A 15,863-nucleotide genomic window follows, 5' to 3' on the forward strand; every position below is an offset into this window, starting at 1 on the left:
GAGAAACCATGGGATGAGAAAGGCGGGGTTGAAGTATTTGTACTTTTTTGTGTGGTTAATTGGGTTACATTTTTTGTCAATATTGTAAATATAATTCTTGGTATTTTGGGGGGTTTATTTATATATGTGTAGGTGATAACCAGTGGATAAAAATGCTGTTTGTTTTAAAGATGTTGGGAAAAGGGAACATCCCTTATGAGGAAAATGGGTTGAACCCGTTAAGTATAGATGGTATAAAAGACTGTCTCTGAACACTTTCAGGGGGCTGCTAGAGGGCAGGTATCTTGCGGTAATAGTTGTATAAAAATAAAAAACAAAATTTGCCAGAAGTTCCTCCGGCCCATTTCATCCTTGCTGTGATCCAGCCGCTCAGTGGCTGTACTGTGACAAGTGGTGTCAGAAGTGGGATATCCATTCCACAGTAAAAAAAGAAGGATTACTCTGAGGTGGAAAGAAGCTGGGTGAAGACGATGAGCCTCATGTAGGAGCAGGAGCTTCAGCTGACCCAGGGACTATTGGAGCATCTAATCCAGAGGATAAATTTGAGGAGATGGCCTTGTTGGTGAAATCTTTGATCAGATCCCAGACAGCCAGAGATCAAAAGCTGGAAAAGGATTTATCTTGCCAGGAACAGAGATGGAAAGGCATGCAGCACCAGTTTCAACAAATTCAACTCCAGGTGGCCGCCATGCAAGAAGACACACCTGAAAGAGAGATGCAACCTAATAACATGGCTGATGATACAGATGACGATGAAACCAGACCAGGGACCAGCCAGGCAGCTCAAGGTGTTAGACCTCAAAGGGAACCCCGGCTACTCCCATTAGCCCCAGATGATGACATTGAACATTTTCTTCATTTGAGAGAATTGCCCAAGTTTGTCGGTGGCCCAGAGACGTGTGGGCTGTTCGATTGGTTCTTCTCCTGTCTGGGAAAGTGTTGACTGCTTACGTTGTTATGGACTTGGGAGATTCTGAGGATTATGATAAGGTGAAGGAAGCAATCCTGGCTAAATATGAAATCATTGCTGATATGTACCGATGTCGGTTTAGATCCCTAAAGATTGAAGAAGGGGAGAAGCCACGTGAACTTTATGTCCGTCTGAAAGATCTGTTTACAAGATGGATGACTCCTTAAAAATGCACAATTAAGGAAAAACATAGACGAGTTTATAAATAAGCAATATTTTTAAAGTAACCTTTTTACTACCCGTGCCGCAGACCAGTCGACCTTTTTATTTGGATAGCTAAGGTGATGCTAAAGTTATCAAGTCTCAGTTGCCTACCTTCCTGTTGCTCCACAGCTTGGGGACACCCTGTATCCGCATCATCGCCGCTGCCAAAGAACCTCCTTTTTATTCTTGTCCTGTACAGCCTGGATCCTGCTCCTCCCTGTCATTGTGAAGTGCCCCTGGGAAAGCCTGATGCCATCCATTGCTATCACCACCACATAGCTGGAAGTCTACGTAGCATCCTTGCTATCAGCTACGCGGATAAAAACAACTTGCTCTGCACTTCCACGCCGTTGCCGGTACCACTATGTTGAGTTATTCCGCCAACCAGTTGATGAATCTCAACCGTTTCTTCACTTCACCGTGCACAACGGTAATTAACGAACTTGGACTTCTCCGCAGTCTACGTTATATCCACGTTAAGTTCCCGAAGAAATTTCGTCTACTCCAGGACAAGTCTCTGGTCAGCCACACGAGCTGTCGCCTCTCACTCGTGTCATCAGAGCAAAGTTTCCTACAGGAATAGTAGTTTGGGCGTCTCCTTGGCAACATCTCTCTGAGGACTGGATGGAAAACGTGGAGTGGATTTCAGTCTGCTACGGCCACTGAAAAGATCGTGGTCGTGGTGGCAGTCTGGCAGTCATCCATCGCTGCAATCTGGAGCTATCTTTGCAGCCATTACCCAAACTATCTTTGTTTGAATGCCTTGCATTCAATTCTAAGTCCCCATCCACCATGCTGTTCCTCCTGATTTACCGACCATCAAAACCAAACTCATCCTTCATCCCTGAGAAGTCAAAACTCCCCGCAACTCTCTGCACATCCTCTGCAGATGTTATCATACTAGGTGATATGAACATTCACGTTGACTCCCCCTCCTGCAGTTTTGCTGCTGAATTTCTTCAATCAATGGACTGTTTCAATTTCAAGCAACTTGTTGATGCCCCCACACACACCAGAGGGAACACCTTAGACCTAGTAATCACAAACTCTGCCCCTCCTCCCTGCAGGTGTATGACCTAGGTGTTTCTGACCACAAGGTTGTTTCTGTGGAGTTACTATCCTCACTTAGCCTCTCCAAGCCTAAACACAATATCTGTTTTAGAAACTGTCTGAAAAGTCTGCTTATTATCACTATATAAATGTCACTGCCAGAGAGGCCATTATATATCAAAACTTCACAAGGAGAAGAGGGGAGACAAAGAGAGCTGTGTTTTAAAGAGAAATGTTGTCTCTACTCTGATCGTAACGTCACACTGCCCAAATAAGTCAATGACTGCAAACTCAGATATATACCAGGCCTCTGCACATGAAAGAGAGTAGAAGATTGTATGTGTGTGTGTCACCAAATAAAAGGCAAAGGGAGGCAACCACTCGTTGGAGAACTCTTGCTAAGCTGCAGAGAGGTTTGTGTGTTGTTCTCACCTTGCAAATAAAATACTGAGACCTTTGAGCGATTTCTTGGTTTCATGCCGTTGTCTGAGTGAATTTTTCTAACAGAAACCTCAAAAGAATAAACCCAGAACACTTGGCAGCAGACTTTCAGCATATTTCCACACACTTCCCATCACCCGACGAAGCAGTGGAATATTACAACAGCTACCTCAGTACCCTCCTGGACCATACCTGCTCAGCACCCTGGTTTACAGATGGGCTTCGGAGGATGAAGGCAGTAGGGTGGCTACAAAACCTCTGGCCTCATTGTTCATAAACAAATCTATTGGGAGTATCAACAACAATATTCAAAGTCCCTAAAAGAGGCAGGGTCATAGTTTTACTCCAGTGCCATCAGAAACAGCCCAGGAAATTCCAAACAAATTTTCTCTACCGTCAACCATCTTCTCAAACCACAACCCCCTCCACTTACTGGCACTACAGCAGAACAGTGCAATCTTTTTATGGACTTTTTCACCTCCAAGATTGCACTTATTAGCTTTTCTCGTCCTGGTGCTCCTCACCCAAACCATTTCCCCAACATCTGCATTCCCCCAACCCCTGAGCTCCTTTGCCCTGGTCTCTTCAGAAGAGATACAAAATATCATCAAGAAGATGAAACCCACCACCTGCACCCTGGATCCCCTCCCAACCTCCCTGGTAAAAATCCATATCGCTGTCCTAAGTTTCCTGATCACCTCTGTTAAAAAACATTATTTCCAAACTGGCCATGTAACCTCCATTTTGAAGTTCTTGGTCCCATCCTCTTCATCCTCTACCTCACTGCCCTTGGTCAGGTCATCAGCCGTCATGGCACTGCTAGGCTGACGACACACAGCTCTTAGTTAATTTGACTCTGCTGATTTTGCTGTGTGAGACTACGGTTTAACCTTGATACCAGAATTACCTCTGAAAATGTATTTATATATGGAAGGTAATTAGGAGAAAATAGAAAACTGGTGTGTCAGGGCTTCCCTTCCTCCTGCCGGTAGATAGAAAACCAGGGAAAGAGAACAAAACATGAGGCGGACCTTGGAGTTGCAGCTGTGGTTGTGGCAGTGTCTCCTGATAACATTTTACATGGAGCTGGTCTGAAGAGAGTAATTCACAATATTAAGAATATCAGCTTCCACAAAGTCACAAATCAACTTAAAAAGACGTGTGGGGATGGGATCTAAAAGACAAGTTGTAGTTTTTGCATGAGCGATTACTTAACTAATCATCTCTACATCAACCAGGACAAAACTGTCCAGTGTTTTCGTGAGTAAAGGGCAGTGGTTAAGTACTACTGAAATCCACAGAGTGATGGTTATTAAAACTATATCTAATAGTATAAATTTTATTGATAAAATGGGCTGCAAATTCCTCACATTCAATGTTTGTCGAAGTCACAATTGGTAAATGGTAAATGGACTTGTACTTGTATAGCGCTTTTCTAGTCTAGCTGACCACTCAAAGCGCTTCACTACATGCCGCATTCACCCCACTCACACACATTCATACAGCACGTCTTAGGATATAACTACGTGCTTTCTAAGCATTCACACACATTCATACCCCCAATGATACACTGGGGGAGCAACGTGGGGTTCAGTGTCTTGCCCAAGGACGCTTCGACATGTATCCTGGGGAAGCCAGAGTCGAACCACCGACCTTCCGATTGGTGGGCGACTGCTCTTCCTCCTGAGCTACAGCCGCACAAATTGCATTTTTTAAAGTACGGGACGTTAAAAGGTTGATGGTTTTAAAAAGGGTCTTTGGGTCATTGTGGTTAGATGTAGTAATCTTGGTGAAATATGTATGTATTGCCTGTTTTATTGCTTTAATATATGGCTAGCTGTTCTTTAGAAAATTCAGTCATGAATTCTTCCTCCACTTTCTTTCAACTCTTCTGCAGTTCCATTTTAATTTCTTGATTTCTTAATTTTTCCATGGTGGTTTTTGTTTTGTGTAAATATTTTCATTCTTAGAGGAGCAATGGAATCCAGGGTGGACCTCAGTTTACTGTTAAAATGATCAACAAGAAAATCACAAGAAACAGGTAAAATATGAGATGACCTGTCCTGTAAAAGGTGAGTAAAATGTGCAACCACTTCAGGGTTAAGACACCACTTCCAAGTAGTTTCTTTAGGAATATTAGCTGGAATAAAATTGTTTATGGTAAAAACTGTGTATGAATGGTCTGAAAAACCTACATCAGTAACAGAGCAGACATAGATATTACGGCCAAGGGTAATTAACAGGTCCGAAGTGTGGCCTCTGTTGTGTGTTTGGCTCTGTAATATGCCGTTTAAAATTCATAAAATTTAGAACATTTAAGAATTCCCTAGCAGAAGTGTCTTATTGATTGTCAATGTGTAAATGAAAATCTCCTAAAATAATAATGCTATAAAAATGAAAAGTAGGTAGTCCTGTGGAGCTGATTGCATGGCATATTCTAGTTTGGATGCCAGTACACATGAGCCCAATTGATTTGGGTGTAGACCATCACTGCGGACCACTGTTAAAAGTATACATTTTGAGTAAAATATACAATGCACATACAGATTTCAAATAGTCTTGTATGAGGTAACGTTTCTTTAAGTAACAGTGTGTTACAACCAATATCTAATGGTTATGTTGGAAATAGCAACAATTTCTAATGTCGTCTTTCCGCTTGTCTATCACAGTTGCATGTATATTTGCTATATTTCTTGTTGAGAAAAAAGAAAGGAACTTCAGCATCACTATTTGCCTACTCATGTTTTTGAGTCTTTTGCCAGGTTGATTCAGGTGATAATGTTTGTTCTTGATACAGTATTTCGTAATGACAAGTATGGCTCTTCAAAGTTGTCCCAAACTTTTCACAAATCAGTATCTAGGTTATCTTTGTCACCCTTTGATTAGTGTTTTTCTTCTATAAACTGTTTATGGTGGTAATGCAGCCACTCTGCCATGTACAACCTGCTGCTCAAATAGATATAAATAGTACATTCTATGGTGATAAAGATAAAACAATTATTTCAGCAAACAATTTAGCAAAGTGATGAGATGCTTATTGAATCAAAATGTTTAATTATATAATCAAAGTTTTCTTATAGATATGTTTCAGTGCTACACACTGGACCTTAAAGGGGTTCAAGTACTAGATAAACAAGAAAGACTACCTGATCTCTTGTTTTTCTGAAAAGCCAATACATGCTGAATACATGAGCAATTCATTATTCGAGTGAGTCTGGATCAAGCTGTAATGTTTCCCTCTGTCTCTGTCTTCTGTTTGCTTTGGATCACCCAAATCTGCATATTCATCACATCTGTCTGCATTTTCGATCACTTTTTAAAGACCATTCCACTCATAAACAAAGTACCAGTGTCAGGAATGACACATCATAGTGACAAATCAAATGTGGTGTTTTTGCAAATGTGATACACATTAAACTGGTTGCTGACCTGCATGGTTTTGCAGACTCTATAAAAAGTATGTTCAAAGTCACATCACATACAAGTTTATGTACATGTGCTAGTTGCTAGTCTTTATTTCATAGAACTGATGATCAAAAGCAATCTAACTATTTGTCTTTTTCTTTGAATTTGTTCATACAATACATAAATAATTTAATATTTGGATTTGATTGGTTGCACCATTGCCTCACAGCAAGAGGATTCCAGGTTCAACTCCCAGCTGGGGCCTCTCTCTGTGGGATTTGCATGTTCTCCCTGTGTATGCGTTGGGTTCTCTCTGAGTACTCCGGTTTCCTCCCACTGTCCAAAAACAGCATGTTAGGTTAATTAGTGTCTCTAAGAAAAATTGTCCTTAGCAGTGAGTGTACCCCGCCTCACGCCCGATGACTGCTGGGATAAGCTCCAGCCCCTCCATGACCCGACCGATGGATTAAACAGGTACAGAAAATGGATGGATGGATTTGATTGGATTATGAGTACAATGAATTGGAATTGCATTGGGTTGATTTGGACTGTATCATTGACATACCTTCAGATGACATTTGTTGTGATTTGGCACTATATAAATAAACTGAATTGAATAAATGTTCACTAATTTGTCAAGGGATGATATTTTTTGTAGGAAATGAAAATTATTTTGGAAACGTTTTTGAGATCCTCAAAAAACACTCATATGATATTAATAAAGCTATGAGTTTTTGATATATCTGAATATACTGAAGGCAAAATAATTTCTACATCATATAAAGGCCTAAGCTTTATAAGGAACGCTTTACACAGAATGTTCCATTTCTTTTGAATCTAACAAAGACAATGAAGCAACTGTGGTGGGTTTTTTTTTGTTTTACTTCACTCTATTCTGTGAAACTATCAAGGACACACATATGCTGTAAACTCAATAACTTTGAAAAAATAGATCTAAGTAGAAAAGTAGAAAACAGACATATGACTGCAAATATACTTTGGTTTTAATTGTATGACAAAACAAGTACAATATACAGTTGTGTGAAAAAAACCCTGTTTCAATTTTAAGATTTAATGTATCAGGACATCAAAAAATAATCTTGTAATGCCAAGTTTTAAAGTTGGGTAAAACTAACTATAGGTGAACAACAACACATGGCATATTACACTTTGTCATTATTATAAAAACTAAGCTATACAGAAGCAGTGTATGAAAAACATTTTAGTACATTATCCCAAGGTCAGATGGTGCAATGCTCAGAAAAACTGCAAAAACAAAGATTTACAACTCAGACTCTACAAGCCTTAGTCAGCTTGTTGAATATTAATGTTTGTGACTATAACATTTAGAAAAACACAGAAAAACTATGACTTGGAATGGTTATCAGCACAGCTCAGGTTTTGTCAGGAACGTGGTGTGGATGGAGGACCCAGATGCAGAGTTCAAAGCAAACTTGATTTATTTACAAAAAAAAGCAAGAACAAAAAGCATGGCTGTGCTGGTTATCAGAAATCTTAAACTGTGGAAGAAAAAAACAAAACAAGACAAGCTAAGCCAAGCCTATGGAAAATTAGGGCAAAAACCTGACCTGACCTGACCTGACCTGACCTGACCTAACTTGAACAAACATGAACCTGATACATGGAGAAAGGTGAGGATTTTGCATTGACCTGAGGGAAACCTGAAAACTAAATACTGTGGGGAGGTGATTGGTGATGGGGTGCAGCTGTGAAACAAAAACAGGTGACTATAGTGAACCTAATGTGACAGGGGAAAAAACATGACAAGAAATTAAACTAAAACCTGAAAACAAGACAAAACAAAACTCAAAACGTGACATGACAGATTTTTATCAAATTTTCATCTAATCGAACCACAATACTTTTGAAACAATAAGGAGTTATTGTTAATTCGATAAACAGTAATCATGGAAGGTTCTGCTCTTACTAATGATGCTGTTGTCACTAACCTGATATCTCAGATATCTGTTATGCTGACTTGCTATGGACAATGGTTAAGGAGGTTAAGGAGGACATATTTTTTGTGCCAACTAGGTGCTCCTTAAGTGTCAAAAGGGCCAATACCATGATTGGCAAAAAGTAAACAAAGCACATCACTGCAAACATACTGACTATAAACCATGAGGCTATCTAACATCTTAAGTTTGGCCAGAACAGGACATTGCTACCAAACTCATGATGATGTATACTTAAAACATTTATTTCAAGCCTTTGCATGTAAATGTGGTTCTGCATTTTGGAGAAGGTTTTGTAAAATAAATAATGCCAGGATATCATATGTGGTATTGTTCATATGAAGTTATATTTACTTCATTTTAAGGATAAAGGGTTGGTTCAGATGTTTTGAAGTGGGGCGGTGTGACGTAATTATGAATATTGAATACATTAACTACAGTAGGCAAAGTGGTGATTAGTTAACAGCTCTGCCCCTGCCACCCTGACCCCTGCCCTTGCACATGTTTGTAAAAAGAAGAATGCTGCACAAGGGAATAAACATAAAGAACAACACTGCCCATTTTCTTCATAACATTGTGTTAAAACAATGGAGTGTGATCTGTCTTAGGTTTTTTCAGCTCTGATGTAACACGGAGCAACACAGGAGGTTCTTCCTACCAGCAGCAATAACTCTTCATAATCAAAGCTAATGATGATTGCTTAAAAAAATACTGCAACAATATATTTTCCATTTGGGATCAATAAATTACTTTTTGATTTAATTCAATTTAATATGTAAAACCTCAAAACTGAAGAAGGGTTTACCAAATACCATTAATGAACCTAATGGTTATAGTACATTTATGGAGGAATTCTGTACCAATTTATCTTGAAGTTATGGCACACTTGGTAAAGTCAGTTATGTGGGGACCTAGATTTAATGCCAGATATCTGTGCTTTCATCTTGGTGGCATGTCATAATTACTGAACTATACACTTGGAATTAGTCTGAACTATCTCCTTCTGTCTGCTACCTCCTCCGACCAAGAAATGACTGCTGCATAGGAATAAGTGGACAGCACTCATCTAAGAAAATGAGAAAGAATAAGTTTGGGTCTTCATTTACTGAGGATAGCTATTTGTACAGATACAGGTTTTAGAGGTATATTCCAACATAATGATTATTTTATTAAAGTGAAAATCTAACTAAGTAATTAACTTGCTCAATAATCTATTGATAACTTACAAATGTATCCATATTTCAGTAATGGCTCAAGCTTATCATAACAAATTTAATCACAGTGCGAGGAAGATGAGAGTGCAAGATCAGAATTAGTGTCAGGGAAAGAAAGAGGGAAGACAGAAAGAGGAATAGTGAAGGGAGGCCAAGGGCGAGTGAAAAGCTAATTAAAAAGATAAGTGACCAGCTGTCATGGTCTGTCAAGGTGCAGAACCACAGCTAACGCTAACCCACTTTGTGCTGGGTGGCAGCAGCTGAGAATCTCGACCAACCATTTGTATGCCCTCACCTGTGATGGAGGGGCTGTGTTCACAGGTGAATGGCTACCCAAACTGAGGTGGCACACACACACACACACACATTTGCTGTCCTCTTTCACATTGTCAGTACACCTCTCCCTGTTCTTCTTGCTTCTTCCTCTTTTCTTTCCCAGCCTTTTGTGACGGATCCAGGCAGTGGGTGGTAGCACTGGCACATTGTTTCCTCCTCTCTCTCACCTCTCTCTTTTTTCCTCTTTCTAATACACGCACATAGATCTACACCCACACATGGGGTTATAATTAATGCTTCTCCCCTATCCATATTTCATACTGTTTGCTCAGAAAAAATCCTGATAACTGGAGCTTGGGAGTAGTGAGAAAGAGGGAGGAATGCTAAAAAATATTTTTTTAAGATTAATTAATGGTGAAAGAAGAGGAAAAAAAAGGGATCTGTCCAGGGAAAGCAGCAAGCTCTGCACAATGTGCCACACTTCATTTAAATAACGGAGCAACGTGTTTTTCTACTGTGTATGTCTTTGTGTGTGTGTGTGTCATCTCAACAGCACTCCACCTGAAATGAAGGATAACTAGCCCAACAGATTAGAAAATGCGCCATCTATCCTGAGAGTCCACCCCTTTCTCCCTTCTTTCCCCCATCTTCTCCCCATTATTTGTATACAAGTTTTTTTAGAATGACATTGCAATCTGATGATGCACCAGCCCATTATATTTTCTAGTAGGACAAATTCTCCACCGTTTTTGTGTAGAACTAACACAATTTTTTCATGTCATAGAGTGTGTGTATGTATGTGCGTGTGTGTGTGAGAGAGAGAGAGTTGGGTTTAAGGGGGTGCATGGTAGTAATATTCCAGCGGTCCGGGGTGGAGGCGAGACCTCAGGAATGTTGTCATTAATCCTGGAGGAGGGCCGTCTTGCACTTGGATTATTAGAGAAATAAATTTGCATGCTGAATATGAGCCAGGTGAAAGGCACTGAAGGCGCAAATGATATTTTCCTGACAGGCTGAGCAGGAGAATAGAGGCTGCCACCATATCATTCCGTTACACTCACATACACACGCTCATATGCACTGACATTTCTGCTGTTACACACAGGAAAGCTGTTCACTTACACAGATATAAGACACACTCAGGGATTATACATGTACACGCACAATATTGAGAAGAAACTGCTCTGATGTTCCCTGTAACTATCTCTTTTCCCCATTCAAAAAGGAATTCATATGCAAACACAAATAATACTTAATTTGTGTGTAAGTATGGGCAAACACCTCTGGAAAGAATGCCAAGTTGGAGTTATTCAACATTTTCATTGCCGTTTTATGTGTGTGAGTTTGTATTCCAAGGAGTACTCTGGCTCTAGGCTGTCCTCTCACCCCGTCTGTAATGGTCCATGCAGGCTCAGCTTAATGGGGTAGACACTGGTGTCAACTTCATTACTTTACATTTCCAACCAAGATGAAAAGTCTCTCCCTGCTCACACTTTAACCACACTTTGTTAGTGTTCCTGCCCCCTTTTGCCTTTCTACAACCTCAAAGGGAAATGTGAAACATGTTCAAAAGTGTATTGATTAAAAAAATGTGTTTAAAAGAGGGGAGAATAGTGGTAGTTTTGCCCTTTTCACACTGCCTATTCAAGAAGGGATCGATGCGCCATCAATGCACAGTGCTGTACAGTTTGTAAGGTATGAAGGATGAATGTGGGGGGTCAGAGTTCATGCACCAATGTAAGTAAGTAAGTAAGTAAAATTTATTTATATAGCACCTTTCTCAAACAGCAGTCACAAAGTGCTTCACAGGAAGGGAATCTGCAGCAAAGCTATTTAGAGTAAAATTAACATTTGTTTGTGTTAATAAGAGAGCCACCTTACACAACTATCCCCACAAATTGGTCCAGAAGTAATATTTAACATCACAAAGCAGAAATGTAACTCTTTAAAAGTTCCCTTTTAATTTTTATTCTTTTAATACTTTATTCTATTCTATTTTCAAGACATTTGAATCTCAATGCAGCATTTGAAAACTATTTTTGTCACAGTTTCTGTTTTGATTACTGTGATGTTCAGGCTTTGTCACAGTTTCTGTTTTGATTACTGTTATGTTCAGGCTTTGTCACAGTTTCTGTTTTGATTATCTTGTTTCAGGTCTTTGTCATGTTTTTAGATTCAGTTTCTGGTCATGTTGTTTCTCCTGTCACTTAGTCTCACTCATGTCACCTGTTTCATTGTCATCAGCTGCACTCATTCCCTAATCACCCTCCTTAGTATTTAGTTTCCTGGTTCACTCATGTTCATCGCAGAATCCTCACCAACCTTTCATGTCATGCCACGCCACTGAAAGTTAAGTCTGGTTTCCTGCCTCATAGTCATTGTTCAAGTAATTTATTCATAGTCTTGCCACAGCTATTGTCTTGTTACCCATAGCCTCGTTTTTGCCATAGTCTTGTTTTTCTAGTTAAGTATTTTTGAATCCGGCTCTGACGCGCCCTCTGTTTTTTGCCTTGCTCCCTGTTTTGTGTTTTTTGGAATTAACCTTTTTTCAAGTGAAGAACTGCATCTGGGTCCTACCTTCCTCCACCGTTGCCCTGACCATTTTTTTTACTGAATCAGTGAATCAAATGAACTTTTCAGACCTTACAAACCCTTTTCGGTGACCTCATATTTCCTGTTTTTAAAAAAAATGTTAGTTTCATACAACCACTAAAAAAATATAGAATGACAACATTTGAAGGATGTCATTACAATTCATTTACTTATTTGTATTTATTTTTTTAGATAAGGTAGCAAAAACAAAAACATGGGAACCAAAAAAATAAAAAAAAAAAAAAAAATGGAATCATGGAAAAAAAATTACAGTTGATGCCAATTCCAGAGAATCCTCCTTCTACATTGATCAGATCCAATCTTATATCCCCCAAAATCTTTCAATGTAACACGTGTGCTTTTTACACCCACCATTCACCTCAATCCCTTGTTGTCTACTCCAAAAAAGCTAGGAAAAACTGTGCCACATTCATTAAAAAAGTAAAACCACCAAACGTAATCCACCATGCAATGTCTTGTAACTTCACATCCAAAGAATGTTGTCATATCGAAATATTATTTTGAAAAGACAGATTTACTTATGTTACATATGAGAACCTGATTCAATCAAATACTTTGCTGTGGAAAAACTAGTAATTGGTAGTTTTAAGTCTCCATTTAACTACAACTGAAATCCAAGCATGCCTCTTCACAAAAAAGGCCTCATTAATGCAGTATTAGAGTAGATTAAAGAAGCACTTTGGTACCTCGAGACTGTACAGATGAAGACACATGGTCGACACGTCCACTGCATAGTCTTTGACAGTCATCTTTCATCTCTTGGCCTGTGCCTATAGGCAGAAAGGGAGCAGCAGGCAGTGTAATTCTGTTCTAAAGCCCCTAGTTAGACATGCATATATTCCTATTATAGTCAGCACTCCCGGAACAAGACAACAGAGAGCAAACAGAATGACCTTGAAATATTTATCCCCAGCCTAGCTTCGGAGAATTAAGTTTGTGTCAGGGGCAACACATAGCTATCAAGCTCCACTTTGTGTGGAGGCGTGCAAGCTCATGTACACACATGCAGCAAACTCACATGCACTCATCCTCCTTTAGCGAGCTATGTAGACTGAGACAAACAGCTCATGTACCATCTTGCAGTGTTGAATATTAAAGGCGGTCAGGGAGGCAAGGCTTTGATTGGGACAATAAAGGCTGATGAGCAGGACCTTAGAGCATGGGAGAGAAGAGGGTGTGTGTAAGTGTGTGTGTCACAGTGCAAGGGACACAGCCAAAACCCTGAAGTAGAAGCCAGGAATTGCCCAGCTCAAAATACTGCCACTTATTTATGTTTGTTTGTGGAGCGAAAGAGGGAGGGTAAAGGATGGTACAACTGACCCAATCTGAGTAAAAGTGGGTCATATTACAAATAAGATAAGTGCATGTGAACTTATATTCTTTCTATGCGCCTTTGGTTTTTAACTTTCATGAGGTAGAGGCCGACTGAAGACTGAAGCTTATAGTTTTGGTCATCAATTGACAGTTACAACTAAATAAGTCAGGTAGACTAATTACTGAAAAGTGGGAATGCAGGCACAAACAAGAAATATGAGCTGTTAGACAGTTTGAGGTTAATTTGAAGGTAGCACTGAGAGATGCACCTACGATGTTAGTAATAATTGCACTTTGATCAAAGCTACAGCAATTCTGAAAGATCAAAGATTAATCAAAAAGTTAAGCTGTAAACTGTTCTGTTTACAACAATCAGTAGTAATTGTTCTCTTCCAAAGTTGCTTGTTGTATAATATATACAGTATGTATGAAACACTTTTCACTACATCACAAAAAAAGATGTTAGTTCTTAAAAAGCTGAATAATCTCTCACCTCCTCAGCAACAGGACACTCAGCCTCCTTAGTTTTTCCAAAACAAATTTACCATTTTCGATCATGAGAGCACAGGACTATTTTTCATTCATGTCTTTCTATCTTAAATCATTCAGGCCCAGAAAAAGTGGTAGCATTTCTGTATCTTCTTTTTAAATACTTTTCAACTTACATGGATAAGTTTTTACTGGTGTTTGTAGAAACAGAGACATACGGTACAACAGAATCACATTTGTTTTTAATGGAATGCTGTATGATGGCCTGTTCATTCCAGTTACTCTGTACTGATTTATTTATTTTTTTGATTGAAGTCTTTAAGTAACAGGTTTATAAAACTAAAATGAACCACGTAACTACTACATTTTTGCTAGTTGATGTCTTCTCGTGTCTTCTTGTCTTCTTAAGAACACTTTGTGGTTTGATTAGTGCTTTTCAGTGAAATACAGCTGCCTGTTGAGAATGTAAACTAAAACTATGAGCTAAAATAGGTGGTTAATTATGTGCAGCTTTAGACTGAAACCTGTCCACTAAACTGCTAGACATAAAAGGATGATTTTCCATTTCCCATGGTATATTTTCTTCTCCCAAAATAGTTTAAAATTCCTGCTCTATATTATTGTTCATAACTTTCACCTAGAGATCAAAAAGAATCACAAATAACTGTTCACTTATTTGAAGGTTTCTAGGTAATAATCTGTTACAGAATATCTGAAGGGACATCTGTACAGAGGAGACATGATTGAGGCTATGCCAAAAGCCTCTTTGTTGCACTTATGTAATTGTCATGTTCATCGGGAATTTTTATTGAAACAATAACAAAGCACATGTCCACAAATTAGCTTCTCTTTTTCCTATTCAACTTTTCATTGTCTGCAATGCCTGTGAGGGCTTTGAATAATGGATGATTGGAGAAGAGAAAGGAAGCAGTGTGCTATGTATGTTTGTGTGTGAGGGGAAAAACATGTTGGCAGTGTAGTAAAGAAATGCCTGCTGGATTGTTGGAGCACAGTGGAAGGGCACCTGCCAGTTTCTATGCCACTGGGACTCTCTGACCTGTGCTTGTGTCTGTGTGTGTTTGATTGCATGTGTGCAACATCCGCATGCTTCTGCATGCATTCACACTGTGTACATTTGCTCTTCTGCGTGGTGTGAAACTGGGTGCGTTTGTTTCTGCCCAGTGTTGAGTGTGTATTTCAGGCATGTGCCCCTCCATACTGTCTGTGTGTATCTTAGCATAGATATGTGTGTGGGTGGCAAACAGATGAAGACGATGCTTGCATCATATTCAATGTGATCCGACGCTTCACCTCTGTCATTATATTTAGCGTATATTCACCTCTGTTTCATTAACCATTCCTAACTACTGCTCTGTGGTGTGACTCTTACATCTCAATTAGCCTCTGTGTTCTGGACATGAAAATCATTAAGCAAGCAATAAGACTGCAATGCAACCAAAACTTTGTACCAAAGTATACAAAATTGGTCATCCCTAATTGAATGAAATGCACCAACAAATATAAGCATATACACATAATTTTGAGAGCATTTTTGCCTTTCTGTCATATACAGTAGATGTTTTGTGCGGTAAATGATTAATTTATACAGATATTCTTGTCTGCACAAGAGTCAGATATACAAAATTATTTGGAAAATTATCACAATAGCTTTATTGATATATAATGGGTGGTAGCTTTAAGACTCTATAGTCCTTTTAACTTTCAACAAGAAACCTGGGGTCTCATTTATAAGAGTGCACAGCTTTCATATTGAAATTGGGAGAAGTCACAAAATCCAAAAAGTACATATACCAAGAAAAATACACATGTATGAGACTCTGCACACGCCCAATCCCTTGCATATTTCTTTCATTAATCCCAGTTAACCTAAAACTGAATGCACATGTATGA

The sequence above is a fragment of the Leuresthes tenuis genome, unplaced genomic scaffold (assembly GCF_036924035.1).
Source record: "Leuresthes tenuis unplaced genomic scaffold, fLeuTen1.0.hap1 SCAF_8, whole genome shotgun sequence".
NCBI lineage: Eukaryota > Metazoa > Chordata > Actinopteri > Atheriniformes > Atherinopsidae > Leuresthes > Leuresthes tenuis.